The sequence below is a fragment of the Callospermophilus lateralis genome, chromosome 8 (assembly GCF_048772815.1).
Source record: "Callospermophilus lateralis isolate mCalLat2 chromosome 8, mCalLat2.hap1, whole genome shotgun sequence".
Lineage (NCBI taxonomy): Eukaryota > Metazoa > Chordata > Mammalia > Rodentia > Sciuridae > Callospermophilus > Callospermophilus lateralis.
Genome location: NC_135312.1, coordinates 37,676,844 through 37,690,947, shown reverse-complemented (window position 1 = coordinate 37,690,947; position 14,104 = coordinate 37,676,844). Strand labels below are relative to the sequence as shown.

General features: G+C 39.2%; 1 protein-coding gene and 1 non-coding gene across 2 annotated transcripts in view; one reads left to right on the top strand and one right to left on the bottom strand.

Annotated features, from left to right (window-relative positions):
• The first annotated feature begins 5,118 nt into the window (after window positions 1–5,118).
• Tec (tec protein tyrosine kinase) overlaps window positions 5,119–14,104 on the top strand; it is a 103,615-nt gene continuing 94,629 nt past the window's right edge. The window contains exon 1 of the mRNA XM_076863899.1: window positions 5,119–5,139. The gene's annotated coding sequence lies outside the window, so the exon portion shown is untranslated. The remainder of the gene's footprint in view (window positions 5,140–14,104) is intronic.
• On the bottom strand, window positions 9,626–9,702 carry Trnaa-agc (transfer RNA alanine (anticodon AGC)). Its single transcript has one exon. It is a non-coding gene; the product is annotated as a tRNA-Ala (tRNA).

The window sequence follows — 14,104 nt, the reverse complement described above, 5'->3', positions numbered from 1 at the left end:
AGAAGAATGGGAAGATGTACTCCATGTACGTATAATATGTCAGAATACATCCTACTGTCATGTGTAACTAAAAAGAGGGGAAAAAAAGTGTCATGTTTCTCTTGCTACTTGTACAGTTTTTCTTTTTTGGTCTTTAATGCTAAGAAGTGTAGCTATGATGTGTTTTATCATAAATTGATTTTTGTTTATCCTGAATGAAGTATACTCAACTTCATGGTGTATAGGTTTACATGTTTTTCAAATTTAAAAAAATTTCAACCAATATTTCCTTGAGTGCTTTTTCAGCCCTGTGGTCTTCCTCTTTGAAACTCTTATGATACAAATGGTGGATCTCTTGTTATAGTCCCATGGGATTATTTGTGGATCTTTTTTTCTGTCTCTGTTGTTCAGATTAGGTCATTTCTATTGCTTGGTTTTCTGGTTTACTGACTCTTTGCCTCTGTTTCATCCATTTTGCTGAAGCTCATCCATGGAGTTTTAAATTTTGATTCTTGTGTTTTCATTTGGTTCTTTTTGATACTTTCTATTTCTTTACTGATACTTTCTATTTTAATTAATTTACTTTTTGCCAAGACAATTTTCTTCATTGATTTTAAGCTTGTTTTTAATTGCTCATTGAAGCAGTTTTATGATAGATAATTTAAAATTTTTGTCACATGATTTTGACATCCTGTCATCTTGGTGCTGTTTTCTATAGATTGTCTTTCTCATTCAGTTTGAGATCTTCCTGTTTCTTGGTATAGTGAGTTCCCTGTCCCCAGTTGGCCTCCCCTGATGTATTCCTGATTGGGAGGGGCAGAAGTGCCCTGCTACTGTTCCTTGCATGGCCTCCAGGGACACCATGTGGTGGGAGTGTGTGTGCCCTCAATAATTGTTTTTTTAGTGTCGATCAAATTTATTTTGAAATTTTATTCTGCCTTTAATTATGTATATAAATGCTACAAATGTAAATATTGTTATGAAAATAAAGAATGTATAAGTAGTTTTATATTTTTATGTATATTTAAATGAATTACAATGAAAATGTATTGTTTAAAAGGCTTCATACTTTACTAGTTTGAGAAACACTGACACGGATGACTACCTGGCTCAATGCCTGCATTATGAGTCCCTGGAAATACTCATACTTCCCTTCAGTTTCTCTCATCTACTTGCAAAGATAAAAGGGGCTGGGGTCCTGATACTACAGAATATCATGCCTACCTGACATTGACTTCTTACCCATAAGAGAGAGAAAGAAACTTATTGAATGTTCTGTTAGTTGCCGCTTGTTACCAATATTACAAACTTATTGGCTTAAAATAATATATATGTTTTCTTTTACAGTTCTTAAGTCAGAAGTCCAAAATAGTTTTGCTGAGCTAAAAATTCAGGTATCAAAGGATCTGGTTCCTTCTGGATTCTCTAAATATGTTGCCTTGTCTTTGCCATCTTCTAGAAGCTCTCTGCTTTCCTTACTTGTGGTCCCTTCCTTCATCTTCAAAGCTTTCTGTATCACATCTTCAAATTTCTCTCTTCCTGTCTTCTGTTTTTCTTATCTCTTTCTCTGACTCTGACCCTCCTTTATCCTTCTCATAAGGACCCTTGAGATTACTTCACTTAGCCAGATAGTCCAGAATAATCTCCCCATCTCAAGATTCTTATTTACTCACATTTTGCCATGTAGGTTAATGTATTCACAGGTTCAGGGATTGAAGATGGCATCACTGGGAGGGACATTAATTTGCCTCACCACAAGGGGATGTTGTTACTTGCAGCTAAATTGAATTCTAGACCATTGACTTTCCACCAGAATGTGGGGCCCCGCATAGTAGAAGTTTTGTCTGCCTTGTTTGCCTGTTTTCTCAGCCTCTTGGTCATGCAGTGATGGCCACAGTTTCAAGACCACTATTGAGAAGGAGGTAGCTTCAGAAGCATCTGAGGTTAGAGCATTCTGGGTAGAGAAAAGGAAGTATAAGCCCAGGACAGAATAATTTTTTCCCCCAGAATAATTTTTTAATTCATATTAGTAATACTGAATATTGCATTTTATTATGACAAAAGTAATTTTAACTCAAACTTCATAAATTACAAAGTCATTGAGATATTGGAGTTCTTCGAAACACTATTTAGATTTTAATCTAGAATATAAATTGGCCTAAGCCAGATGTGATTCTTGTCTTTATATTTCTCTTCTTCTAAGCATAATCTGATTTTATTTCTATGCCTTCTTCTCTGGCTCTGTATTTTTAAAAAATTTCACTTACTACCAAGCCAGCAGAAAAACATTATACAAGGAAATATTTTTAAATAACCCCACATGATCCAGGATTCAATGTTTATTTTCTCTGGCAGCTTTGCATGGCTAAGAGTGTGAAGTCGGAGGCTGGAGATGTAGCTCAGTGGAGAGCACTTGCCCAGTGTGCACAAGGCCCAGTATCTAGTCCCTAGTACTATAAAAAACAAAGCAAGCAAGTTAACAAACAAAAAGCCAAGTGTAAATTTAGGAGCCATGCTGCTTTGTGTCCACATTCTGGTTTTCCACTTGATAGCTGTGTGACTTTGGGCAAACTATTTAAAGCTTTTCTGCCTCAGCTTCTTCATCTGTACAACAAAGATAACAACTGTATGCCTCTCACATTTGTGAGAATTTGATGAAATAATGCATTTAGAAAAGGGCCTAGTACGTAGGATTTCCCTCAAATAGCTGTTAACTGTAATTCTTATTCTTTCAACCTTTCCCCACATAATTTTTATTTAGTAGTAATCACAGAGTACACAAAGCCTTGGGTTCTATTTTTTTCCAAATAAACTTGTTCATAACTTTTTCTCCACATTTTTATTATATTAACACAGATAATATTTTAAATGGTAACCTGACATTCCATAGTATTAATATATTTTTCTTAAATATTTCCCTATTTGACATTTAATTATTTTGTTATTATAAATGATGCTTTTATAAACACACTTTGAATATGATATCTTTTCTTTCCTTTGAGTTAATTACTTGGCAACATTCCTGGGAATATGATTATTGACTTCATGTCCAACTTTTAAAACTTGCTCCTTCCTACTATGTAATTAGTTCCAAAGGAGCAACTACTTTTGGCACATGATAGAAAGAGACAGACATATCATACCATCACAATGAAGTCATCTTCATGTAGGAACAGACTCTCCATACAAAACTGATAAGGACTGTATTATTACCAGCATCATTCATTTATTCAACAAGAATTTATTAATTATCTGTGATGAGTTAAGTCTCATTTGGGAAAGTAGAAAGTTAAAAAAAAGAATTCAGAGACTTACAGAAAGGAGTACAAGAAGCTCCAAATACAAATACTAGTTTATTTACAAACTTGCCATGTTGATTTTGTATGTCTTCTTGTGCTCCATGCGGAATCTATGTGAAAGTTAAAAAGATGTATTTTCTTCTCTCAAAGAACTGAAACAATGTCAACCTGATATTGAGCATTTATACTTACAAAAGTCAAATAATTAAAGCTCTAAGTCTTCTCACTTATGTATCTGAGCATTTTTCTTGGGAGAAAATTAACCTTATTACTGTAATAACTATAACTAGCTCTCTCCTCACGCACATCCCATTTTGATTTTTTGCATAGAATTTCAGAGGGTTCCTGACCCTCCATCCCTCAAAGAACATTGGTCCTGGGGGAAATTATGTTAATGGTTCAAAACAAGCATCTGAACAGGATAAGAGGCAAGAAAGAGTAGGGTAGGGAGGAGACAGTAGATTATATGAGAGAAATTTTACTATATTCATTTATAGTATGTCATTATGTATGCCCAAGATTTTGGATGGAGTGAGAGAGGATTTGGTATCAGAAAACTTCTGTTTGTTCCAACCCCCCCCCCCCCCTTATCTTAGTTAAATGACTTTAGGCCAAGTCTTTAGAATCTCTCTGATGCTTATCTTTTTTTCCTGTTAAATGGAATCTTGTCCGACTCCTTCTCAGGGTAATTATAATGATCAAAGGAGAAGTAATATAGGAAGGCACTGTTTCTAGTCCCAAACAAGCACAGGGTATGATAACTTTTAATGCACTTGCCCTCTCCTCCCTTTCATCTTCAGGTTGGCTGCCTGTGTTATCCTTCAGGTCTCAGTTCTATTGTCACTTCCTCCTAGAAACCTCCAGGACCGCCTTGTCTTGTGAAGCTCCCCACCCCCGACCCCGTTCTGTCACCCACTTTTCCATCATCCATCTGTATTTTGCCAAGACCCTTCTTACATATCTTTCATGTTTATTTTCTTTATCCCCACATGGAATAAAAGCTCCTTGAAGGGAGAGCTCTGTTTTGTATTCCACAAGCCTGCATCAGTTTATGGCACACGGTGGACACTCACATTTCAGTGAGTATTTAAGAGCCAAGGCTCCCCAGGAGGACTATCTAGATTTGAAGTTTAGCTTCTTACTTTACTAGTTGTTTGGCACTAGACAAGTTGTTACTTCTCTATATGCCTTATTTTCACCGTATCTAAAATGGGGTCTCTGTTACTAGGAATTTCAGGTACAGTATCTAGAACAGCGCATTTTCTGTTCTTCAACGAGCGAAGTGTTAATTCATTAATTGTGCACTTGACCCTGTAAGTATCAGTTCTGACAGTAAAAGGATTTATTCTTTTGGTATAACGTCTTGTATCACTCCGGGGTACCTCAACACCCGCTTGACCGGCCAACCTTTAGCGGAAGAGGAGTTGCGGTTCTTAGTTTCTACCAGGCTCCCAGTCACCCACAGGTGGCACTGCTCTGGGTTGTCCCCGTCGATCGGGGATGTAGGAGCCCTAACAGGGCGGTTCTCTTGGGTTGGGACGCCCAAGCCTAGGGAGGCCCACCGCTGCGTCCGAGAGCATAAGGGTGTCCCCTGAAACTTGCGGGGCGGGGGCCCTGGACACGCTTGCGATCTGTTCCGGCTTTTTGCCTTCAAATTGTCACAGGACGGTGTCAAACGGTGGTTGTGAGCTCTAGCGACCGACGGGGGCGGAGCGATCGGAGGCGGGTGGGGCGGGGAGATCGGTGGGCGGGGGCGGGGCGACCGGTGGGCCGGGGCGGAGGGCGCCCAGAGGCGGACTTGGCACAACCCAGCAGACCTCACACTCTCCCGGGCTGTGCGCAGCAGACGCGCTCCTGCCAGGTAAGGGCGACGCGGGCCGGGACTCCGGCGGGGAGGGTCTGGACTGGCTTGCGCGCGGACAGAGGTGGCTTCCACATGCCCAAACTGACCATCGTGGAACCGGGAAGGATTTTCTACTTTTCGGGTTGTAGTGATCGCGGGCGTGCCACGCCAGGTGAGGGACCCGTCCTGTTCGCTCCTAGAAGAAAGGAGTGGTGCGCTTCCTGCGTGGCCGCGCCTTCCTGGGGCTGCAGCCTGTACCCCGGGCTCCGGTGCTGACCTCTCTTGGGGAGGCATCCGCCCCCTTTTCCTTTGGATCTCAGGGCCCTAGCCGCCAGGCGTTGGGTTGTCTTCCCAGCTGTGCGGCGGAGTTGGTTCCTCTCTCCACTCCCGAGGCACTGCAGTCTTGATCCAAAGTTGGCAGAATCCAGGAAGATGTTCCACTGTTGCATATGTCCTCGTGCCTCACTCCATCAAGTTCACTTTTTTTTTTTTTTTTTTTAAACGGGAAATAGTGTGTAGATCTTGAAAATAGGGGCTTGGATAATAGATGTATTTGGAAAAATTAGGGCCTTGATGCGTGAGTGTGCATTCATTTCCTGGGATCCTAAATCTTCTTTTGACTTTATTATTATTATTTTATGGACGAATAACAGACATATGGCGTTGTATCAGGTTCAGGAACAATCTCATCTCTTGTCATTCTTTGGAAACTGGAATATTTGATTAGAAGACTTGATCTCAGTGTTAGCTTGGAACCACAGAATGGCTGGCGGTCAAGTGGGCTTGAAGGCTATCTAAAATAGTTACATGCTTTGTGCATATGTCCTGTCTTTTTCCAGTGAGTGCTCATTTTCCTCTTAGGAAATTCTGAATTTACTGCGTCCTGGTTGATTCTTTCCTATAGAGTTGGGGAGGAAAAAAAAAAAAAAACCCGAAACCGAAGAACCAACAGCAGGTCTCCCAAATAACTTTTGGGATTTAACAAATTAGGTTACACAATGATAGCTCTTTGGTCCACAAGAATCATATGCAATTATGAAATTTTGCATATAAAATTACCATGATTTATATGGGGAAAAGACAAGTATGGGTAATTTTCACAATAATATTTGATAATATTTTTAGCTTAGTTTTTGTTTTCAGTGTTTACAAATGACATACTTTCCCTATACTCTAATTAATCTAATCAACTTACTACTCTTAACTAATACTTTAACTACTCCTGCCGATGCAGGATGCATACTGTAGTGTGTTTATGTTAATGATCTTGATTCTTCCCATAAGGGTGTGTACATTCTGATTTGTGGAACTGTATAACAAGTGTTGTAAACACATGCAAATCAATTCTAATTGACTATAACTTTGCCCCACTTGGGTCCTTGATCTAGAATTTTCAAATCCTTCCAAATAGGAAAGAGTCTAGAATATTCATGTATGCTGTGGCATTTCAAGCTGTTTACCTACTTTATTCTGTAACAAGATGGTCTTGTTTTCTTAGTAGCTAGTTTATTCAAGGGCAAGGGCTATGTTTTATGAAACCACAGTGAAGCTCAAAGAATGGCAAACTTTGCTCTCTGAGGATGACCCCTTGGCAGGGAGGTTGAAGAAGTTGTGGGTAGTGACTGGCCCATATTTATGCTTGGGGAAGAATTATTGGCCTTGCTTCATTCTTCCAGGCATCCGGAGTGCTAGGAGCCTGGGCTCTGGGTCTCTGATTATGCCTCTGCCTACAGGTTCCTCCCTGTTGACTAGGTTGGTGCCTCTCCTCCTGGCCCCTGTTCTTCTAGCTCCTTGACCTCTGCTTCACCCCCACCCAGATTCCCAGCTATTGTTCAGGACAGGGAGCATTGGTCCACAGCATCAGCAGGAGTGTTAATCCTGATCCTGGTGCTGGGTCCCCCATGAATGGCAAATGTCTGTTGATGAAACTGTCACTTGTTCCGCATCCTTCCTATGCTCTCCTCTTGTCTAGTCTGCATCAGGCAAAATAGAGTAACTGAAGTTGAACCCAGATCAGTAGTCCTGGGGGCTGGCTGTCTTAGTTGAATTAGCGTTGTAAATTGGGCATTCAGTTCTGTCAGAAAGAATTGAAATTGGCTCCTGGTCACTGACAAATTGTAAAATTATCTTGTGGCAATGCAATTATGCCATTAGAAGAGCTTTACTGAAAACTGCAACAACACCCAACCTGGGGGGGGGGCTTAGTATTCGCCCACACCTCTAAACCTGCCTCCCATGGGCTTGTCTTTTTGTTTCTGCCCTGGCTCAACCAGTCCTTCCTTGGAACAGATTATGACTATTAATTTCCTCACTACGTGACTGCTCAGGGCTCAGATGACCACAACTACTGTGGCATAGATGTAGAAAATTATATTTTCTTTTGTTTAGAAAAACAAGAAAGGAATTTTTCAAAACAGTCTGCTATGGGGGAAACAAAGAAAAAGCCAAACAAATGTAAATATGTGTGAGGCGTGGAAGCCAGTGTTGTTTTACTTTGAATTTTAAGCCTTTCATGTTGCTTTTCTAACGTTCCAGAAACAACCCTTAGAATTCTTTGGCACGTATTGCTTGTAGTTGATAGTTCTTGAGGTTTTCAACTTTAAGCATTATCTGTTGACTTCCCACTGTGGAGGACGATGAGTTGGCTCTCTTTCTGTCCACCCCCCAGCACAAGCACAGCTTCCCTATTTTTACCACCCTTGCATTAGTTAAAGCAGAGTATTGATTAATGGCTAGATCAATATTCATTAACTATGCTAAGCACTTTTTTTTTCTTTGAGTTAATAATTGCTTTATTTTACCGTTTTGTACTCATTAATTGAATTTACAACTCTTGGCCTGTTTTGTAAGTCTTGCCTCAAATCGGTCTTTTGTTAATCTCATTTTTTCTAAGAAACCAGTCCTGAGCCTCCTGGCTTGCTATAATCTGGACTCTTTGCCATTGTATATTTCTCCCCAAGGGCCTCCCTAAAGGAGGGGGGATTCCCATCATCTCACTCCTGTGTTGATCTCCTGGTACCCACAGAACATGTCTTCCTCTATTTTGGTGGAGTCCCCTGTTTTGGTAGCACATGTCCTGGGGTACTTCCTGGAAAAGGGTGAATAGGATATCTATCTTTCTGAGACTGTTGAATGCCTGAAAATATCTATTTTCCAATGACAGTTTATAATTTGGCCGAGTGCAGAATTCTAGGATGGAATTTTGAAGGCTTTGTTCCATTGCTTTCTAGATTATGGTGTGGCTGTTGAGGAATTCAGAACTGTTCCAAATCCTCAATTAATTTTTTTTTTTTTTTAGTTGTTGATGGATCTTTATTTTATTTATTTGTTTATATGTGCCCAGTGCCTTACATGTGCTAGGCAAGTGCTCTACCTCTAAACTACAGCCCCAACCCCTCAGTTTTGTTTGCAGGCTGCATATAAGTTCCTTACCTGCTATGTCCTCTCTGGAATTTCATAAAATTTCTCTACAATTCTTAAATTTCATGATTTTGTGCCTTTATGTGGGTCTGTTTTCACCCATTAGGTTGGGCTCTTTGAATCTGGAAACTTATATGTTTGGTTTGGGGAATTTTTTTGAGTGATCTTGTTGGTAATTTACTCCATTTTCTATGATGCTTCTTTAAGAAACTCTTACTGTTCAGATATTGGATATTTTGGATGAGGCCTCTAATTTTCTTACCTTTTCTTTCATAACATCTGTTTTTTTATTTCCAGATTCTATTCTTGGGGAGATTTTTCTCAATTTTATTATCTAAACCCTTTCACCGAGATTTTTATGCTAATAATTTATTTAATATTTTCAATTAAAAGCTATTTTTTGTTTTCTGAATATATATACACACACATATACTTATGTGTGTGTGTGTGTGTGTGTGTGTGTGTGTGTGTGTCTTTCTTTGTATTTCTTCTTTGTGGTTCCAGGATCTTATCCCCCTGGGAAGTTTAATGACTTTGGGGGGATTTTTTTTTCTTTCTTCTACAGTTTCAGTTTGCAAATGTTGCTCTTGTCTTTTCACTGTTTGGGTCTCTTACTTTCCTGTTGGAGGCTTTTCTTGTGTCCCCAATGCCCTTGGTTGTCTGCTGACATTTGAGTGGGAGGGTAAAAGCTGAAGTTGTGGGTGGCTGTCTTCCGTAGGATGCCTGAAATGTGCCTGATGTCCGGAGACCCTGGAGGATGGGGATGTGTGGGAAGGCAACTCCAGGCTTTTTGCTGGTAATAGATAAGGGGCTGTCACCTAACTGCTCAGAGTGGTGGAGGGATGTGGGGGAGGCTTGCAATCAGTCTTTTTTCTTTTCAGCCCACACTTCACCCTACATAGGGCCCAATTACCTTTAATTACTTAACCTTTTGGAGATTCTGCTATATAAATCAGATTGTTTATTGGCTCTCCTTCACCCCACCGTCATGTTTTTGCTCTTGTCTCTTCTCCCACCCTCTCTGTCCTTGCTAGTTTACACATTATATACCATAGGTTTTTTTTTTTTTTTTTTTTTAATCTTCCGGTGGGGCTGGGGATTGAACCCAGGACCTTGTGCATGCTAGGCAAGTACTCTACCAACTGAGCTATGCCCCCAGCCCTGGTTTACACATTAAAGAAAAAAAATTCTTTCACTGACATTTTACCGGGCTTTCGACAAGGTTTCTGTTCCATCTGCCGTAAGTGCCTGGAATATAGATTTCTTAACCAACCTCTACTGAGAGACTCGTTTGGGTCTGTCAGGGCAACATGCTGTTGATTCCCTTGTCTCAACCCACAGGTAAACATTTTTTAATTAACCTGGAATATTCTCCCATTGAGCTCAGTTTGGATCTCAGATTCCTTTTGTTTCTTTACTAATTAATCCCAGCTGTCATAGGAGCTAAAACTTCTCCCTAACCCTAACTTGGCTGGTGTATAGCTTTCTGGTCATTCAGCGCTTATTCCTGTTTCTTGAATTCATTTTGTCTAGGAAGAATCATTCTGTTTCCTTGGTTTCTGCATCTCTTACCTTTTGGTGAGTCTAATATTATTTCACTTTGAAAACTGGACCTAGTGTCAGAGGTGGCCTTGTGGCCTCAGTGGAAATTCCTATGATTTCCCTCTGGAGGCCAGGGTATCCCACAGCTTCCTTGCCAGCAGCGAGATCCTCTTTTCCCCTTTGCAAGCTGGGGCCCTTCTTGGAATGTGCAACAAGTTCCTGTTTCTGGCTGGGCGAGCTGAGATGACTGACCTGCCCTGCTCTTTGCAACTTTCCCGACCCATTTACGGGTTGAGTCATTGCTTAGGCTCCCTTTGTGGAGGGAGTATTCTCTTCCTGGGGCTTTATGACAGCAGCATTCTCGTGGTTATGCACAGGGGAATATTGACAAGCTTTAGCCTCCACTGAAGTAGGAAGAGCATTGTTCCCAAACCATCTTACCTGCAGCAAAGGTGAAGCTCTAGCTCCCTCTGAGGGCAACTGTGCATTGGGAAGACAGAAAACACCAGTGCTGGCAATTGCTCCAACACAGCAGTTGCACTAGGGATTTTATCTCAGGTGGATGTCAGCGAAGGATGGGTTATTAGAAAAGACTTATTTAACAACCAGAGACCCTGTGTCTAATAGAAGAAAAAGTAGGCCCTAATCTCCATCATATGGGATTAGGCCCCAACTTTCTTAATAAGACTCCTGTGGCACAAGAATTAAAATCAAGAATCAATAAATGGAATGGATTCAAACTAAAAAGTTTCTTCTCAGCAAAAGAAACAATCTGTGAGGTGAATAGAGAGCCTACATCTTGGGAGCAAATCTTTACCCCTTACACATCAGATAGAGCATTAATCTCTAGGGTATATAATGAACTCAAAAAGCTAGACACCAAAAAACCAAATAACCCAGTCAATACATGGGCCAAGGACCTGAAGAGACACTTCTCAGAAGATGATGTACAGTCAGTCAACAAACACATGGAAAAGTGTTCATCCTCACTAGCAATTAGAGAAATGCAAATCAAAACCACTCTAAGATTTTATCTTACTCCAATCAGAATGGCAGCTATTATGCATACAAACAACAATAATAAGCGAGGATGTGGGGGAAAAGGTACACTTATACACTGCTGGTGGGTTGGAAAATTGGGAATGGAGCCACCATTTGACCCAGCTATCCCTCTCCTTAGTCTATACCCAAAGGACTTAAAAACAGCTTACTACAGGGACACAGCCACATCAGTTTTTATAGCAGCACAATTCACAATAGCTAAATTGTGGAACCAACCTAGATGCTCTTCAACAGATGAATGTATAAAAAAATGTGGCATATATACACAATGGAATTTTACTCAGCAATAAAAGAGATAAAATCATGGCATTTGCAGGTAAATGGATGGAGTTAGAGAAGATAATGCTAAGTGAAGTTAGCCAATCCGCCCCCCCCCCAAAAAAAAAAAACAAATGCCAAATGTTTTCTTTGATATCAGGAGGCTGATTCATAGTGGGATAGGGAGAGGGAGCATGGGAGGAATTGACGAACTCTAGGTAGGGCAGAGGGGTGGAGGGGAAGGGAGGGAGCATGGGGTTAGAAATGATAGTGGAATGTGATGATCATTATTATCCAAAGTACATGTATGAAGACATGAATTGGTGTGAATATACTAAGTATACAACCAGAGATATGAAAAATTGTCCTCTATATATGTAATAAGAATTGTAATGCATTCTGCTGTTATATATAAATAAAAAAAAAAAAAAGAAAAGACTTATTTAGCTGGTACCCGGTAACCCATATGAATGAAAATTTGTCCAGGAGAATGCTGCAAGGCTCATTCCTCCCATTGTACTTATGCAGGTCACTTTCCCTTTTCTAAAGAGAGTGCTATTGCAGTCTCTCCATGCAGTGTAGTTTTCTCTAATGTCCTGAGTGCTTCAACATAAGCTCTTTTTATCTTTTCAGCTGATTATTAAACTCTGCTAGAGAAATGATGATACCTAATAAATATTCGGTCAATGCTCTGAATGAATTTTGGATTCTTTGCAGTTAAAAAAAAATACTTGATCATAATTATACAAGTTGTGTTCCAATACTCTAAACTCACAAAATCCTGATTAGACTTTACTTCACTTTGGGTATATAGACTGAAGCAAACGACAATCAACTTAAGTTTTTCCAAGTGTATTGTTTCTCATGTCATTTAGAAATATTCCTCACTGAAACTAATATTATTTTTCTGTCCATGTATTTCTACTTAGTATGGTATTGGGATTTTTTTTGTTGTTGTTGTTTTAATGGCAAAGAGGAATGGCTTTTGGAGGAAGGAGGGAAGTATATGCTGATTAGGTTGCCTACACTGGTGCATTTACTTAAAGGAGGAAAACCTTTGTTTGGATTTTAATAATACATTTACTTTTAGCTTCTGTAGCTGTATGTCATTATTTTCAAGGTTTAAAATGCTTAGCTATGGAGTGTCATAGTGGTAGACTTGTAGTCTTTACATAGTAGATGAGATCCTGATTCTGTAAAACTCTGTAAATATCTTACTCCCTTTAATTTTCATTTTTTTTTTTTTTGCGAAATTCTAAGCTGAGTTAGTAGGAAAAAATGTTAATGTTTTCTCTTTATCCAAAATGAAGTTCCAACAGCATCTTTTCTGTTACTGTTTCTTTAGAAACTCTCGCGTCCTTCTATGCCCTCCAGTATTAGATTTCAGCCACATCTTGTGGGATCTCCACATGATTGCCCAAAAAATGAAGCTTTTTTTTTTTTCCTGCCCCATACAAGAGCGATTTCCAGTTCATTTTTCTGCCAGTTTTATTTAGCATGCATTAGTTTTTACCATTAGAGTTATTTTTGTTTCATAGAAGGCAATTTCTATTGTTTCTATTGCTTCTATTGTTTGCTAAAATAAAATTTCCTGACCCTTTATCCATGAAGAGACACAGAGATATAGTTCAGTTGGGTTATGAATGCTCATATGTGTAAATTTAGGTATACATGCTTCTGAATGTGTTTTTTTTTTTTTTTTGACTGAAGCAGGGTGACATTGACTTTCAAGTTCCCACTGCCAAGAGCATTCATTTAAAAACTGAATGTTTTTAAAAGGATTTCCAATGTCTTTTTCACATAGTCAAACCACTTAGAGAACCACTGCATTAAAGAATTCTTGGTCATGGGTTCTGGAGTCTTAGTGGGAAGATGTTTTTTGGGTTTAGAGCTGTTGACAGATCATCCCACATTCCCCAGTCCAAGGATAGATCTCTGGGTACTACCCAGGTTCTCAGACTCAATAATGTGCTCCTCGAACTCTTCCTGTCATCGTTAAAAAAATGTCATCTAGTAGAGTTTTACATATTCATTGTTAAAAATGCAAATAGTACTGAAGCTTACAAAAAAGAAATTAAAAAAAAATAACCCTGAAATTATCCCAGAAGGAATCTTTGAGTCTCCTCTCTTTTCTGTTTTCATTGGACTTCTTAAAAATCCTCAGTAACATCCTAGAAAATAGTTAACCTGATGGGCATTATGTGAAACTGTTTATGTATTTCTGAATTCGATACTAATTTTTTATACACATAATAGTTCATGTATAATATTCTTTGGGTGATCTTTTATGTGGGCATTTTCTTATAGGGATGGTTATGATTTTTAATAGCTAGGGGATATTCTGTCATGTTAATATATGATAGTATTTTGAATAACTCTTCAGGTGTTGGACATTTGGATTATTTTCCTTCTTAAAAATTTTTATTTCTTAACCAATTAATTAATTTTTGGATTGAAGCCAGGGACTTGTGCATGTTAGGCAAACATTCTGTCATTGAGCTATACCCTCCCCCACACTCCCACCCCCACCCCCTATTATTTCAAATAGTTATGCTTTTTTTTTTTTTTCTTTGAGGATTATTTCCTTGGAGAATATTTTTCAAAACATCATTCTGGGATTAGGGATTTCTAACTTCTATTAACTCTTATCAGAAGGAAACAAAAATAACAATTAAAAAATTTCTAGCTATATAAAGCTATA